At 46.0% G+C, this 16647-nt stretch overlaps 1 protein-coding gene and 1 long non-coding RNA gene across 3 annotated transcripts in view; one reads left to right on the forward strand and one right to left on the reverse strand.

Moving 5' to 3' along the window:
• The window catches only part of CAMKMT (calmodulin-lysine N-methyltransferase), a 340323-nt gene that overhangs the window by 90292 nt on the left and 233384 nt on the right, over positions 1 to 16647 (forward strand). The window lies entirely within an intron of this gene.
• LOC122465210 lies at positions 1506 to 13975 on the reverse strand. Its single transcript, XR_006289880.1, has 3 exons — positions 13962 to 13975; positions 4894 to 4905; positions 1506 to 1653 (listed from the first exon to the last, which is right to left on the reverse strand). It is a non-coding gene; the product is annotated as an uncharacterized LOC122465210 (long non-coding RNA).

Consider the following 16647-nt stretch of genomic DNA (forward strand, 5'->3'; position numbering starts at 1 on the left):
TTCAGCGGGTCACAGTATAAATACTTTGTTTATCCTCTGTTCATAACTTCCAGAGACAGCTCTATTCCTCTGGGACAATGAAGCACAAGTCCTCAGGACAACATAAGAATGGCCATACTGGGTCAGACTAAAGGTCTATCTAGCCCAGTATCCTGTCTTCCGACAGTGGCCAATGCCAGGTGCCCCAGAGGGAATGAACAGAATAGGTAATCATCAAGTGATCCATCCTGTTGCCCATTTCCAGCTTCTGGCAATCAGAGGTTAGGGACACCATCCCTGTCCATCCTGGTTAATAGCTGTAAAGGGGCTAGCCGGAGCTCGACCCTCTCTGGGGCGGCGGGGAGCCACGCCGACTCCCTACACCCAGTTGAGGTTTGGGGAATTAATTCGGCCGTGGGAGTCTCCCTCGGCAGCTCTTGCGGTAACTGAAATAAGCACCGTAAGCCCAGGCCCTAGGTCAGGGCGGGGCAACAATGAGTCTGGTGCTCAGGCCCTCAGGCAGGCTGAGCAGTAGTCGTGCAATAGAAATAAGCCCAGGCCCTAGGTCAGGGTGGGGCAACAATGAGTCAGGCGCTCAGGCCACTCAGGCAGGGGTGACCAGCAAGAGTACAAATAGTATCAATAAGCCCAGGCCCTGGGTCAGCGCGGGGCAACAGTGAGTGAGGCCCTCAGGCAGGGCTGAGCAGCAGCAGTGCGAATGTAGCCTTAAGCCCAGGCCCGCAAAGGACTTGGGAGAGCGGGAGACTGCCACCCACGAGTTGGGTGGCAGGGGGGACGCAGGCCCTCCCACTCCACTTCATCCCAGCCTGGGGCCCTAGCAGCGGCAGAAGACCCGCTGCTGTGTCAGTGGGGATCCTGGCAGCAACACGCTGACATAAGCACTGGCAGTGCCGCAGCCAAACTAGAGTTGGCTGTCCCCAGGCTACTTCTAGACTCCCCCTCAGGTAGTACCTGCGTCACGGTGGTGTCCTCCAGGGGGTCCAGCACCATGCGTTCCTCGGGGTAGTTGGTGAGAGGCAGGCCCGGCAACTCCTCCGGGTAGCCGGCGTGGGGCAGGTCAGGCCAGTCCTTGGGTGCACCTAGGGCCGCAGGGGCTTCCCAGTCACGGGCTAGGCTGGAGGCATCTGGCCTCCTCGGTGGCTGTCTCTCCAGTGAGTCTGGAGGTCAAGCCTGTGTACTTCTGGGACGCCGCCTGACCCTCTGAGGGGTGGGCTCAGAGCTTCCTAGCTCCGTCCACTCTGGCATCTGGAAGGGCTTGTCCCTCTCCGGGGGGTGGGGAGCAACACCGCCTCACTACAATAGCCATTGATGGACCTATCCTCCATGAACTTACCTAGTTCCTTTTTGAACCCTGTTATTGTCTTGGCCTTCACAACATTCTCTGTCAAGGAGTTCCACAGGTTGACTGTGCGTTGTATGAGAAAATATTTCCTTTTGCTTGTTTTAAATCTGCTGTCTGTTTATTTCATTTAGTTAACCCTAATTCTTATGTTATGAGAAGGAGTAAATAACACTTCCTTATTTACATTCTCCACACCAGTCATGATTTTATGAATCTCTATCATATCCTCCCTTAGTCGTCTCTTTTCCAAGCTGAAAAGTCCCATTCTTATTAATCTCTCCTCTTATGGCAGCAATTCCATACCCCTACATCTGAACAAGCTTGAAATAGAGCATTTGCGATGGAAGGTCTTCAGCTATGGACAAACATAACTAAAGAGAGAGGACTAAATCCTCAACTGTCATCTCCAGAGCGTGTTGCCAAACTCAGCTATGGATTCAGGTCTTCCCATGGTTACTAAAGACAAGAAATTACATGCACACTCACAAGAGGAGAAACAGCAGGAAAGAAAACAAAGCAATAAAATTGCCAATAAAGCTACCAAAAAGCTGGGAAATGGAAATAGTAGAAGCCATTATGATAAAGTTAAACACATCTTGATTGCTGTATTCGGAGTTTGGGTACTGCATTAACAGGGATCCTACATTTTCTGAAGCTAGATACTGTGGATACAGAGATAATGGGACCTTCTTAATGTTTGGGAAGTTTGTGCAAAAGGGGCGAGGAAGACAGAAGGTAGACTGACTTGGGAAGAAAAGTAATGATAGAGTTGGGATCACAATTATGATAGTGACAGAGCCAAATAATTTTGAACCCTGAATATCTTTAAAATTTGCGTTCTGAAACAGTTCTGAATAGCATATAGTTTGTGCTGTTAGTTATTTACTCTCTCTCTTATGTACATCCTCCTTACCAAATAATCATAAGCCTTTCCATGCTGATCTTCTTAAATAAATTGGCTAATTATTTAGTGCTCTCTTATGTTCCTTATCTCTGGTCTGCAATGCTGTGCATGTCAATGTGACTTCTTTGATTGTATTCATACTCTGTAGGATATATGCCCCTTCCTTCTGTCTCAGGTTAATCTGTGCATGTTTGTTTGGGTTTTCTTTGTTTACCTTTTCATTCTGGGGCTGTAGTTTCCCCCTCTAACAAGCCCTCTTCTACCTTTTTTGCAGTGACTGTCACTTTAATACATTTATTTTCCCGGAAAAAGGAATGAGATGGGCAGCATTCTCTGGGACTGCTTCAGTGTTACTCTGTGGGATGGCCAGCCATGATAGGCTTCAGGATTCTGTTCACTCTGTCTCATAATCTGTTTTCCTTCTAAAGACCAAAGATGTCACCTCTGTTATCTGTTGTGATGAGAAGCCACTAAGATGCTCCCAAACCCAGGTCTTCTGAATAATTAGTCAATTTGGGTGCCACAATCATATTGTTATAATAAATGTTGATATACAGTAGTTCTTTAAAACAAATAAATCCTAATTTACAATCAGACACTTACTTGAGAGATTACATTTTTGGTAAAGTGTATTAAAAGCCTTGCCAGAAAATAGAATAATAAAAAGCTATTTTCTGACATTTTAGAAATGGATGAACCTCTTAATATATTATTCTTTATTATATTAATGTGTCCAAAAGTCTAGAGCACTTCACAGCAAACAGAGGCATTAACCCTGACAAGAGACAGCCTACACTCTGAGGCCCTGTGCACGTGCAGTTCTCAGTGTAGAATCAGGGTGTAAATCTGAGACCTGACATCAGTAAGGAAGAGTGAAGTGCAGAGAGATTAGGTTTACATTTGTACAATAATTCATGGGTTAAAATCTTGGCTGTGTTGAAGTCAATGGCAAAATTTGTATTGATTTCAGTAGAGGCAGGATTTCACTCAAGGTCAAAACGAACATTATGATAATCTAGTCTGCTCACCTGCGTAACATAAACCATTGAATTTCACTCAGTAATTCCTGAGTGAAATTCTGTAACTTCTGGCTGAGCCAGCGCATAGCATTTAGAAAGACATCCAGTCTTGATTTAAAGACGTTAATGATGGAGTATCCACCACATTCCTAAGTACATTTTCCAGTGGTTAATTATCCTTTGTTAAAAATGTGTACCTTATTTCTCGTCTGAATTTGTCTAGTTTCTGCATTCAGCCACTGGATCTTGTTATGCCTTTGTTTTCTAGATTAAAAACCTTCTACTATCAAAAGCCTTCTATCCATGCAGGTATTTATAGACAATGAACAAGTCAGTGCTTTACCTTCTCTTTGATAAACTAAATAGATAGAACTTTTTAAATCTGTCATTGTCAGGAAGGATTTTCAGACCTCAGATTGTTCTTGTGGCTCTTTTCTGATCCCTTTCTGATTTTTCAGTATCCTTTTTAGAACTGTGGACACTAGAACTGGATACATTATTCTAATAATGGTCTCACCTAGGTTTGGCAAGCAGGTCACTTGACCGGTCAAGTAATGTCAATTGACCAGACAACTGACTTCCCATTAGTTGACCATCATCAAATATTGTCAGATATTGCAGCAAAAATATCCAGATGTAGGCGGCGGTCTACTTTTTTTTATTGTGTCATGGTATCACAGTCACACTAAAATTAATGACAGGTTTCAGAGTAGCAGCCGTGTTAGTCTGTATTCGCAAAAAGAAAAGGAGTACTTGTGGCACCTTAGAGATTAACCAATTTATTTGAGCATAAGCTTTCGTGAGCTACAGCTCACTTCATTGGATGCATCCGATGAAGTGAGCTATAGCTCAGGAAAGCTTATGCTCAAATAAATTTGTTAGTCTCTAAGGTGCCTCATGTACTGCTTTTCTTTTTAGTAAAATTAATAACTTAAATCTGTCACAGTGGTGCCATCTGTTAGCAAACCTACTTAAATATCTTGATCACTCACTTTACTATATGCTAATATCACCTGTTAAGAAAAAGGTGAACTAATTGAAAATTAAGCATCTTAATTGGCTGGAGTTTTCTAGAGTAAGCATTGTATGTATGTATATTTTTATTTGTATACCAGGCCATCAGTATACATGGCAGTTTGCAAAGCACATTTTCCAAGTTAAAAGAGAGAGTCCCTGCCCTGAAGATCTTGCAACCTAAACTGACTAGACAAATATACAGAAATTAACTCAGAAGGGATTGGGGGAGAAAGAGGAGGGTTCATTAAACCTCATTCCCCAACACAAAGAGAAAAACACAGCCATTAAGCTGCTCATCGAGTTGGCCTGCTGCCTACCTAAGTGCATTTTAAAATGACTTTTTTCTTTTATAGTTGCTTGTGTTTGTTTTATTTCTGTTTAATTTCATTCTTTTTTTCTTTTGTAATTGTTCAGTCTTGAATAACATTAAATGCTAACCTAACATTGATTTTAAAAAGGTAATACTAACTGTTCTTTCATTTTTTTGAATGTCATATCATTGTGTTTTGCATTTTTCTGTGTTAAAATAATTCAGTTAAGTAACTTGTTTTATGTAGTTAGGCATAGGTATCTCTCTAAGGCTAAGCCTGTTAGAGACCATAAAATCTCACTCTTTTTTGTTACTCTTGTTACTGCTCTAAGAAATTAGTGCTTTAAATGATTTGACCTTTTTGACATTACTTGACAATATTTGTCCAATATTTGACCGGTCAATTGACCAGTTATTTTTGCACCTATCAAATGCCCAACTCTAGTCTCACCAATGCTGTATACAGAGGTAATACCACCTCCCTATTCATCCACAGTTTATGTTAGCTTTCTAAGCCCTGGTCTACACTAGGACTTTAGGTCGAATTTAGCAGCGTTAAATCGATGTAAACCTCCACGCGTCCACACGATGAAGCCCTTTATTTCGACTTAAAGGGCTCTTAAAATTAATTTCCTTACTCCACCCCTGACAAGTGGATTAGTGCTTAAATCGGCCATGCCGGGTCGAATTTGGGGTACTGTGGACACAATTCGACGGTATTGGCCTCCGGGAGCTATTCTAGAGTGCTCCATTGTGACCGCTCTGGACAGCACTCTCAACTCAGATGCAATGGCCAGGTAGACAGGAAAAGAACTGCGAACTTTTGAATCTCATTTCCTGTTTGGCCAGCATGGCAAGCTGCAGGTGACCATGCAGAGCTCATCAGCAGAGGTGACCATGCAGAGCTCATCAGCAGAGGTGACCATGATGGAGTCCCAGCATTGCAAAAGAGCTCCAGCATGGACTGAATGGGAGGTACGGGATCTGATCGCTGTATGGGGAGAGGAATCCGTGCTATCAGAACTCCGTTCCAGTTTTCGAAATGCCAAAACCTTTGTCAGAATCTCCCAGGGCATGAAGGACAGAGGCCATAACAGGGACCTGAAGCAATGTTACGTGAAACTTAAGGAGCTGAGGCAACCTACCAGAAAACCAGAGAGGCGAACGGCCGCTCCGGGTCAGAGCCCCAAACATGCCACTTCTATGATGAGCTGCATGCCATTTTAGGGGGTTCAGCCACCACTACCCCAGCCGTGTTGTTTGACTCCTTCAATGGAGATGGAGGCAACACGGAAGCAGGTTTTGGGGACGAAGAAGATGATAGCTCACAGCAAGCAAGCGGAGAAACCGGTTTTCCTGACAGCCAGGAACTGTTTCTCACCTTGGACCTGGAGCCAGTACCCCCTGAACCCACGCAAGGCTGCCTCCCGGACCCGCCAGGCGGAGAAGGGACCTCCGGTGAGTGTACCTTTTAAAATACTATACATGGTTTAAAAGCAAGCATGTTTAATGATTAATTTGCCCTGGCATTCGTGGCTCTCCTGGATGTACTCCCAAAGCCTTTGCAAAAGGTTTCTGGGGAGGGCAGCATTATTGCGTCCTCCGTGGTAGGACACTTTACCACTCCAGGCCAGTAACACGTACTCGGGAATCATTGTAGAACAAAGCATTGCAGTGTATGTTTGCTGGCGTTCAAACAACATCCGTTCTTTATACTCTCTGTGTTATCCTCAGGAGAGTGAGATATCATTCATGGTCACCTGGCTGAAATAGGGTGCTTTTCTTCAGGGGACACTCAGAGGTGCCCGTTCGTGCTGGGCTGTTTGCCTGTGGCTGAACAGAAATGTTCCCCGCTGTTAGCCACGGGGAGGGGAGAGAGTTGAGGGGGTAGGATAGCCACGCGATGGGGGGAGGCAAAATGCGACCTTGTAACGAAAGCACATATGCTATGTATGTAATGTTAACAGCAAGGTTTACCCTGAAAAAGTGTAGCCGCTGTTTTATAAAATGTGTCTTTTTAAATACCGCTGTCCCTTTTTTTTTCTCCACCAGCTGCATGTGTTTCAATGATCACAGGATCTTCTCCTTCCCAGAGGCTAGTGAAGATTAGAAAGAAAAAAAAATGCACTCGCGATGAAATGTTCTCTGAGCTCATGCTGTCCTCCCACACTGACAGAGCACAGACGAATGCGTGGAGGCAAATAATGTCAGAGTGCAGGAAAGCACATAATGACCGGGAGGAGAGGTGGCGGGCTGAAGAGAGTAAGTGGCGGGCTGAAGACAGGGCTGAAGCTCAAATGTGGCGGCAGCGTGATGAGAGGAGGCAGGATTCAATGCTGAGGCTGCTGGAGGATCAAACCAGTATGCTCCAGTGTATGGTTGAGGTGCAGCAAAGGCAGCTGGAGCACAGACTGCCACTACAGCCCCTGTGTAACCAACCACCCTCCTCCCCAAGTTCCATAGCCTCCACACCCAAACGCTCAAGAATGCGGTGGGGGGGCCTCCGGCCAACCAGGAACTCCACCACAGAGGATTGCCCAAAAAACAGAAGGCTGGCATTCAGTAAATTTTAAAGTTGTAAACTTTTAAAGTGCTGTGTGTCCTTGTCCTTCCCTCCTCCACCACCCCTCCTGGGCTACCTTGGTAGTCATCCCCCTATTTGTGTGATGAATGAATAAAGAATGCATGAATGCGAAGCAACAATGACTTTATTGCCTCTGCAAGCAGTGATCGAAGGGAGGAGGGGAGGGTGGTTAGTTTACAGGGAAGTAGAGTGAACCAAGGGATGGGGGGTTTCATCAAGGAGAAACAAACAGAACTTTCACACCGTAGCCTGGCCTGTCATGAAACTGGTTTTCAAAGCTTCTCTGATGTGCACCGTGCCCTCCTGTGCGCTTCTAACCGCCCTGGTGTCTGGCTGTGCGTAACCAGCAGCCAGGCGATTTGCCTCAACCTCCCACCCTGCCATAAACGTCTCCCCCTTACTCTCTGATATTGTGGAGCGCCCAGCAAGCAGTAATAACAGTGGGAATATTGGTTTCGCTGAGGTCCAAGCTAGTCAGTAAACTGCGCCAGCGCGCCTTTAAATGTCCAAATGCACATTCTACCACCATTCTGCCCTTGCTCAGCCTATAGTTGAAGAGCTCCTGACTACTGTCCAGGCTGCCTGTGTATGGCTTCATGAGCCATGGCATTAAGGGGTAGGCTGGGTCCTCACGGATAACTATAGGCATTTCAACATCCCCAACAGTTATTTTCTGGTCTGGGAATAAAGTCCCTGCAGCTTTTGAAACAGACCAGAGTTTCTGAAGATGCGAGCGTCATGTACCTTTCCCGGCTATCCCACGTTGATGTTGGTGAAACGTCCCTTTGTGATCCACAAGTGCTTGCAGCACTATTGAAAAGTACCCCTTGCGGTTTATGTACTTGCCGGCTTGGTGCTCCGGTGCCAAGATAGGGATATGGGTTCCATCTATGGCCCCATCACAGTTAGGGAATCCCATTGCAGCAAAGCCATTCACTATCACCTGCACATTTCCCAGGGTCACTACCCTTAATATCAGCAGAACTTTGATTGCGTTGGCTACTTGCATCACAGCAGCCCCCACAGTAGATTTGCCCACTCCAAATTGATTCCCAACTGACCGGTAGCTGTCTGGCGTTGCAAGCTTCCACAGGACTATTGCCACTCACTTCTCAACTGTGAGGGCTGCTCTCATCTTGGTATTCATGCGCTTCAGGGCAGGGGAAAGTAAGTCACAAAGTTCCATGAAAGTGCCCTTACGCATGCGAAAGTTTCGCAGCCATTGGGAATCGTCCCAGACCTGCGACACTATGCAGTCCCACCAGTCTGTGCTTGTTTCCCGAGCCCAGAATTGGCGTTCCACGGCATGAACCTGCCCCATTAGCACCATGATGCATGCATTGGCAGGGCCCGTGCTTTGAGAGAAATCTGTGTCCATGTCCTGATCACTCACGTGACCGCGCTGACGTCGCCTCCTCACCCGGTATCGCTCTGCCAGGTTCTGGTGCTGCATATATTGCTCGATAATGCGTGTGGTGTTTAATGTGCTCCTAATTGCCAAAGTGAGCTGAGCGGCCTCCATGCTTGCCTTGGTATGGCGTCCGCACATAAAATCGCCTGCCAGCTCACCATAAGATGGTTCAATAGGACTGACTGCAGGACTAAAGAGAATGACCTGGTCAAGTCACTCCAAATTTAGTCCCTGCGCCCATGTCTGCCCAGGCGCTCCTGGCCAACGTGGCCAGGAGCACCTCTGACATGACGATGACGGCTAACAGTCCTACTGTACTGTCTGCTGCCACAAGGCAATGGGTTGATGCTGCTGTGTAGCAATGCAGTACCACGTCTGCCAGCACCCAGGATACATACGGTGACGGTTACCTGAGCGGGCTCCATGCTTGGCGTGGTATGGCGTCTGCACAGGTAACTCAAGAAAAAAGGCGCGAAACAATGGTCTGCTGCTGCTTTCACGGAGGGAGGGAGGGAACGGGGGCCTGACGATATGTACCCAGAACCACCCGCGACAATGTTTTAGCCCCATCAGGCATTGGGATCTCAACCCAGAATTCCAATGGGCAGCGGAGACTGCGGGAACTGTGGGATAGCTACCCACCGTGCAACACTCTGGAAGTCGACGCTTGCCTCGGTACTGTGGAAGCACTCCGCCGAGTTAATGCACTTAATGCACTTAGAGCATTTTCTGTGGGGACACACACACTCGAATATATAAAACCGATTTCTAAAAAACTGACTTCTATAAATTCGACCTAATTTCGTAGTGTAGACATACCCTTAGCCACAGCATCACATTGGAAGCTTATGTTCAGTAGTTATCTACCAGTACCCCTATGTATTTTGCAGAGTCACCAGTTTCCAGAATACAGTCTCCCATCCTGCATGTCTTTGTTCTTGGATGTATGACCTTACATTTGGCTGTATTAAAACACGTTATTCAAATGCATCCAGTTCACTAAACTATCACTATCGCTGTGTATAACTGACCTGACGTTTATCATTATTTATCTCTCCACCAATTTCTGTGTAATCTATTAGCTTTACCAGTAATAATTTTATATTTTCTTCCTGATCATTGATAAAGATATTTGGGCAAGCACAGATCCCGGTGGGATCCTATTAGAAACGCCCTCATAAGACGATTATTCCCCATTTTCAATAGCTTTTTAAGATCTATTAACCAATTTTAATATGCCGTACCTTGATTTTTTGTATAGTGATAACATTTTAAATCAAAATGGAATTGTTACTAAGATTTGCAGAAGTCTAAGTGACAATTTACGTACCTTTCATCAACCAGACTTGTACTCTCAGCAAAAAATGGTCTCAAGTTTGTTAGACAAGAGCTATTTTCCATAAATATTGGATTGGAACCAATTATTCTACCAACTTTTAATTATTTGCTGACTGCAAGTCTTATAAGGCTTTCTATGATTCTGCCCAGGAATTATGTCAGGCTAACTAGTCTAATTCTAGGGTCATCCTGTTTATCTGTGTTAAATATTGTGGTTACTCAGTTAAGGTACATCTTGGTGAATTAGTAAATTTTTTTCTAATATATAAAAGAAGGAAGATAAATGGTGAATTTTCATGAAGGATATAAATGAGAAGAGAGAGCTTGCTTGATGAACAAGAAGAGGAAGATTGTTTCAGGTCAAATGGTGGCATGGAAAAAGGTACAGTGATGATTAGGGCCCTACCAAATTCACGGCCATGAAAAACACATCACGGACCATGAAATCTGGTCTCTTCCTGTGAAATCTGGTCTTTTGTGTGCTTTTACCCGATACTTTACAGATTTCATGTGGGAGACCAGCGTTTCTCAAATTGGGGGTCCGGAACCAAAAAGGAGTTGCAGGGGGGTCACAAGGTTATTTTAGGGGCATCGCGGTATTGCCACCCTTACTTCTGTGTTGCCTTCAAAACTGGATACCGGTGGCTGCTGACTGAGGACCCAGCTCTACAGGTAGCAGCTCAGAAGTAAGGGTGGCAATACTCAAGAGGGAGGCACCGGTTTCCCTATTACTGACACTGATCGCTGTTCCGGAGGTCGTCGTCCTGACACAGATCCTGGTCACCGACACCGTGGGAACAATCTCATTCCCACCTCCAATCTCCTTGGCACCGGACCCACTCGCTGCACTTTTGGTACCGGTCCCCTCGGGCAGGAGATCGGTCTCCAGTGTCAGTGGTCTCTAGACAGATCCAGGCCTCGACAGCCCCTCTGTGGTCTCCGGAAGGGGGCTCCTCTGGAACCGAGGGCCTTTTCAGCCTGCCACCTCGATTTCAGTGGAGAGATTGGGCATCTGAGCCAGCATCGGCAGCAGCAGGGCAGTGGCAGCTGGGGCAGTGGCCTGCTCAGTGGCCATGTTGGAATGCTTGTGGGGTTCCAGTCATGACGATGCCCCCTTCGGTACTTTCGTCGGCCGCTGCCACAGGACAGTGGCCATTGGCACTGGGCCTGGTACTGGAAGCACACCCGTTGGCAGAGTCCCAAGAGGCTGTGCCTACTCCCAAACCATCCTCTCCAGCGGAGGAGAAGGAAAAGTCCCCCCCCCCCCACTGATATAGCCCTGATGGGGTGGTCACGGGACCCTCCAGCACCAGCCTGTCTGATGACTTTAAGGACCACCAGGCCTTACTCTGGCAGGTGGCCGAAAACCTGGGCCTACAAGTGGAAGAGATGGCTGAACAGGAGGGTACTCTATTAAATGTCCTGTCAGCCTCAACCCCTACCCATATTGCATGACTGGTGCATGAAGGGGTCTTCAAAATTGCCAAGGCCATTTGCAGACTCCCTCCTTCATCCCTTCCACCTCAAGATGGGCTGAGAAAAAGTACTTTATCATGGCCAAAAATTTTTAATATCTTTATACCCACCCTCCCCATGGCTCGCTGGTGGTCTCCGCGGCCAATTTAAAGGAGAAGCAAGGGCAATCCAGTTCCACCCCCCAAAAATAAGGAGGCCAAGTGGCGGGACTTGTTTGGAAGAAAAATTTATTCCACTACAAGTGTAAGTGTAAAAGTTTTGTGTGGCAAACCACCAGGCCCTCTTGGGCCGTTATAACTTCAATTTATGGGACACTCTCCATAAATTTAAGGCATCCCTCCTGCAAGACCAGGTCCAGGAATTCGTCACCCTGGTGCAGGAGGGCACGTTGGTGGCCTGCTGCGCCCTGTAGATGGCATGGGATGTGGTGGACTTGGCGGCCAGGGTGGTGGTGTCCACGGTAGTAATGAGGTGCAGCTCCTGGCTTCAAACCGCTGGGCTCTCTCAGGAGATGCAGCACGCCATTCAAGACCTTCCTTTTGATGGGAACAGTCTGTTTTCCGATCAGTGTGAGGTAAGGCTGCACGGGGTGAAGGACACCAAAGTTACCCTCCGTTCGCTGGGCATTCACACGCCACAGTTAGTGCAGAAGCTGTTCTGGCCGCCTCTGCTGCCAAGTTCATGGTAGCCTCATCCTGAACGTGCCAGAAGAAGGGACAGGGACAGTGCATTTGGTCATTGCCATCCTTCTGCCTCCTGCTGACTTGCAGAGCCTAGCTAGGCCAAACATGGCAGGGCAGAAGTGCCTGTTTTGCTAGCACACTTGAGAGCGATGCCCCAGCCAATTCCCTGGATCTGCTGCTATCTTTCCCCGGCTGCCTTTTTCCCTACCACTTTGCCTGGTTGTGAATTATGTCAGACTGTTGGGTCCTGGACTTAATAGCTCGGGGCTTACCTGCCAATTTTTGGCTGTCGCACCCACCCCATTTCCCTGTCCCTCTTCTCATGAGCAACTCCTCATTCAGGATGTTGACAACCTTCTGAGTCTGGGGGCCATGGAGGAGATTCCTCAGGATATGAAAGAAAAGGGGTTCTCCTCCCGATACTTCCTAATCCCAAAAGCAAAAGGTGGCCCCAGACCCATCCTGGACCTGTGCCGCCTCAACAAGTCTCTCAAGAACTTGAAATTTCGCATGGTCTCCCTGGCCTCCGTCATCCCCTCCCTGGATCCAGGAGACTGGTACACCGTGCTCAACTTAAAAGATGCTCACTTCCATATTTCTATATTCCTGGGTCACAGGTGCTTCCTCTGTTTTGTCGTGGGAGAGTGCCATTTCCAGTTCATGGTGCTAGCCTTTGGCCTCTCTTCAGCCCTGAGGATGTTCACAAAGTGCATGACGCCGCTTACCTCAGATGTCAAGGGGGTCCACCTATTTCCGTACCTTGATGACTGGCTCATCAAAGGCAGGTCTCCGGACCAGGCACAGAGAAGCCTCGACCTGGTGTGCTCCAACTACCGCAACCTGGTCCTGTTGATAAACACAGAAAAGTCCATGTTAACGCCAGTTCAATGCATAGAGTTCTTTGGGGCCATTTTCAGAAGCACTGTTTGGGGCCATGGTGGACCTCATCAGCCATTTAAGAGACCATCCGCTCACTACAGCCCGCACTTGCCTACGTCTGGAGGGGCACATGGCCTCATGCACATACATGGTCAGCCACGCTAAACTTCATCTGCCGCCTCTGCAGGCATGGCTGGCCTCGGTCTATATCCCTAACAGACACTCCCTGGACCAAGTGGTATCGATACCGAGCCATGTCATTTCGTCCCTGAATTGGTGGCTGGACCCCAAGTTGGTGCTGCAGGGGGTTCCCTTCGCATCCCCATTGCTGACTCTGGTCTCCAATGCCTTGGATCTGGGCTGGGGAACCCAGCTGGGTGAGCTCACCACCCAGAGCCGCTGGCTACAGGGTGATCTAGCCCTTCATATCAACGTCCGGGAACTCAGAATGGTTCGCCTGGCCTGCCAGGCATTCTTGCTGTACCTGAGAGGCAAGGTGGTTCAGGTCCTGGTGGACAATACTGCCGTGATGTATTACATCAACAGGAAGGGAGGAGCTAGATCCTCAGCCCTTTATCAGGAAGCGCTCAGCCCTGGGGACTTCTTCGTGCGGCATACCATTCATCTAATCACCGCCCATCTACTGGCTCCAAGAACGTCCTAGCAGATCGCCTCAGCAGGACCTTCTCATCTTGCCACGAGTGGTCCCTCCATCCGGAGGTGGTTGATGTAATTTTCCAAAGGTGGGGAACTCCCCAGGTGGACCTGTTCATGTCCAAGCAGAATAGGAAGTGCCACTGGTTCTGCTCCATCCAGGGTCTGGACAGAAGTTCCCTTTCAGATGCCTTCCTCATCCCTCATGTATGCCTTTCTGCCAGTACCACTGATCCACAGGGTCCTATGAAAGTCAAGCTGGACACAGTGAGAGTTATCCTCATGGTCACTATGTGGCCCTGTCATCACTGGTTCGGCATGTTGTTGGACCTGTCAGTAGCCACCCCTTTTCTGCACCCAGTGTTTTTGTCCAAGGTCATGACCCAGTTTCATGCTGGCCAGGATATATTTTTACCTGTCTTCTGTCCTAAGCCTCATGCATCGGATGAGGAGCGGAGGCTATACACTCTGGACATCAGGAGGGTGCTGGCTTTCTACATAGATAGAACAAAGCTGTTCCGTAAGTCAATGCAGCTGTTCCTGGCTACTGTTATGAGCCCGACCGGCAATCGTGACGGCTCACTCGACAGGGGCACAGGTGTCATCCGCAGCCTTCCTGGCATAGGTTCCGATCCAAGAGAATGGAATCGACATGAGCAAGCACTCAAAGAATTAAAAACAGTTACCCGCCTTTTGGTAACTATTGTTCTTTGAAATGTGTTGCTCATGTCCATTCTATTCCATTACCCACCCTCCTGCACTTCTGTCGGAGATGTCAGCAACAAGGAATTGAGAGGGCGTACAGCTGGCAGCACCTGATATACCAGCACATAAGCACGGCACTCAAGGGGGTCACACAACCAGCCCTACAGATACTGCTAAGGCAAAAATCTCCGATGACCGCACACATGGGCGCGAACACACCTGCAATGGAATGGACATGAGCAACACATCTCGAAGAACATCAGTTACAAAAAGATGGTAACTGTTTTTTAGTTCACTTCCTGTTTTCAGAGGGTCATAGCTTGGAAAGCTGGTATAGATAGAGGGCATTCTATACAGAAAAAGGCACATGATATACATAATTATTGTAAATGCATTTAGAATATATGTAATTAATCTTCTGTTCGGTGCCTGATTCTTGTTGAATCAAATGAATACAAGAGCCCAACTGCCTAATTTTTTAAATCATCTTGCAACTCCTGGCAAGATAAACCTATGGGGGATGAAAATGCTGATATTAAAGCTTAAAAACTGTATTCCAGACAGGACAATATTTTATTTTTAAAGAACAAATCTTTATATCACTCAATGCTTCTAAAACTTTTGTAGCTATGCCTTATATATGTGTATATGACGTGTGTGTGTGTGTGTGTATATATGTCATATACACACACACACACACATATATATATAAAGGCATATCCACAAAAGGGGTGTGTGTGTGTTTTAAAAAATTGAAACTCTGTTCACTTCATCAACTGCCTAGCATTTAAAGTTAAGAGAAAAATGTGAGTGATGGTAGTTTTTAAAGAAAATATCAAAATCTGAGATAACCAAGGATGTGCTCAAGTGGCATGAATATTTCTGTTCCCGATGGGTCAGCTTTAGGGGTCAAGTTGTGAAGAGAAAGCCATCACACACACTTCATCAACACTGTGGAATGAGAGACCAGTGCATTTACTGAGCAATGGATTTCCAGTGAGCATATAAACTAATTGGTGGATGAACATGCCCCAGGAGCAATGATTTTAAGGTCATAGCAGGCTCAGTGAATTGTGCTGACTTACACTGTGTCTCACTGATAGCTGATCTTACCAATGAGCGGTTTAGAGGCATTCAAGCCTGAACTCTCTTCCATGTGCCTTGAATGGCATGTCAGCGGTCACTGTTTCTGACATCCTTTATATTTGTCCAGTCAGCTCTAAATCTTTAGGTTGGGCTTCAGTGTATTCAGGAAAGAAAAGAGAGAAGCAATTATTTTCAGTCATTGAGTTCTGAAGATCTTAGTGTTAATTATGCCAAACACGGTTGGTTCATCAACAAACTAGAAATCTTAATGTGAGGAGAGAGAGGGAGAACCTGAATCAAGATATTTTTAATGACCAAAAGTGTCTCAGTTATAACTTCCTGCTTTTTGAGCTATATTTTACCTCCTCGCCCATTACTTTCATATTTACTTTGAGAGCATATACAAAGTAAATATTTAAATGTGGGTAACTTTGCAAATTTAAAAACTGCTGTATCTTTAAGAGATTTACTAATGGGGGCCTCAGTAACATACCTTTTACCTTTGGAAGTAGTTTATTTTTCACATGAAATATATTTCTTTTGTTCTGGAGAAATGTTTGCTCCATTTTTTGTGTACTATGCACACAAAACATTATCATGTGTATGAGTGTGTCTATTAAATGTGCAAGTAATTAAAGGAATGCTACAGTAGCTTTAACTCTTTTTTTTTGTGTGGAAGGGATAGGGAAAGTTAATTTGTTTTATGATTGTTGTTTAACCTCTCAGAGTTTTACTCCTTAATCTTCATAGTTTAGAAATATAGCTTTATTAATAATTTTTGAGCTGGCAGATGCTCCTTGACCAGATGAAATTCTTCAGAAAGTATCCAGTCAAAGTGTTTGAGGTGAGAGAACTGAAAATTCAGTGTGTATGTTCAGCTGTGACTGATAAAATAAAAATAGCCCGAGAATTAAAGTTCTGTTGAAGGCTTAGTTTAAAAAAATTATTTCCTGTTGATAATCACAGCAATGAAGTAGAAGTGAAATCTTTCAGCCTAAATTTTCAAAATTGTGAACATCCTATTGTATGTATATGTGCATCTGGTGATGGACACGTAAGTCAAACATATGTAAATGTATGCATGCACTCTTGAATTTGGAGCCTTCTTAAAAATGGTACAAGATTACGTTACTATATTTTTCAAAGACAAACCATTTAGGTTCTAGAAAATATATCTTGTATAGGTGTGATTTTTTTTATTTGTTCTGAAAGTAATTTGAAAACAGAGCATTCATTTCA

The sequence above is a fragment of the Chelonia mydas genome, chromosome 3 (genome assembly GCF_015237465.2).
Source record: "Chelonia mydas isolate rCheMyd1 chromosome 3, rCheMyd1.pri.v2, whole genome shotgun sequence".
Taxonomy (NCBI): domain Eukaryota; kingdom Metazoa; phylum Chordata; order Testudines; family Cheloniidae; genus Chelonia; species Chelonia mydas.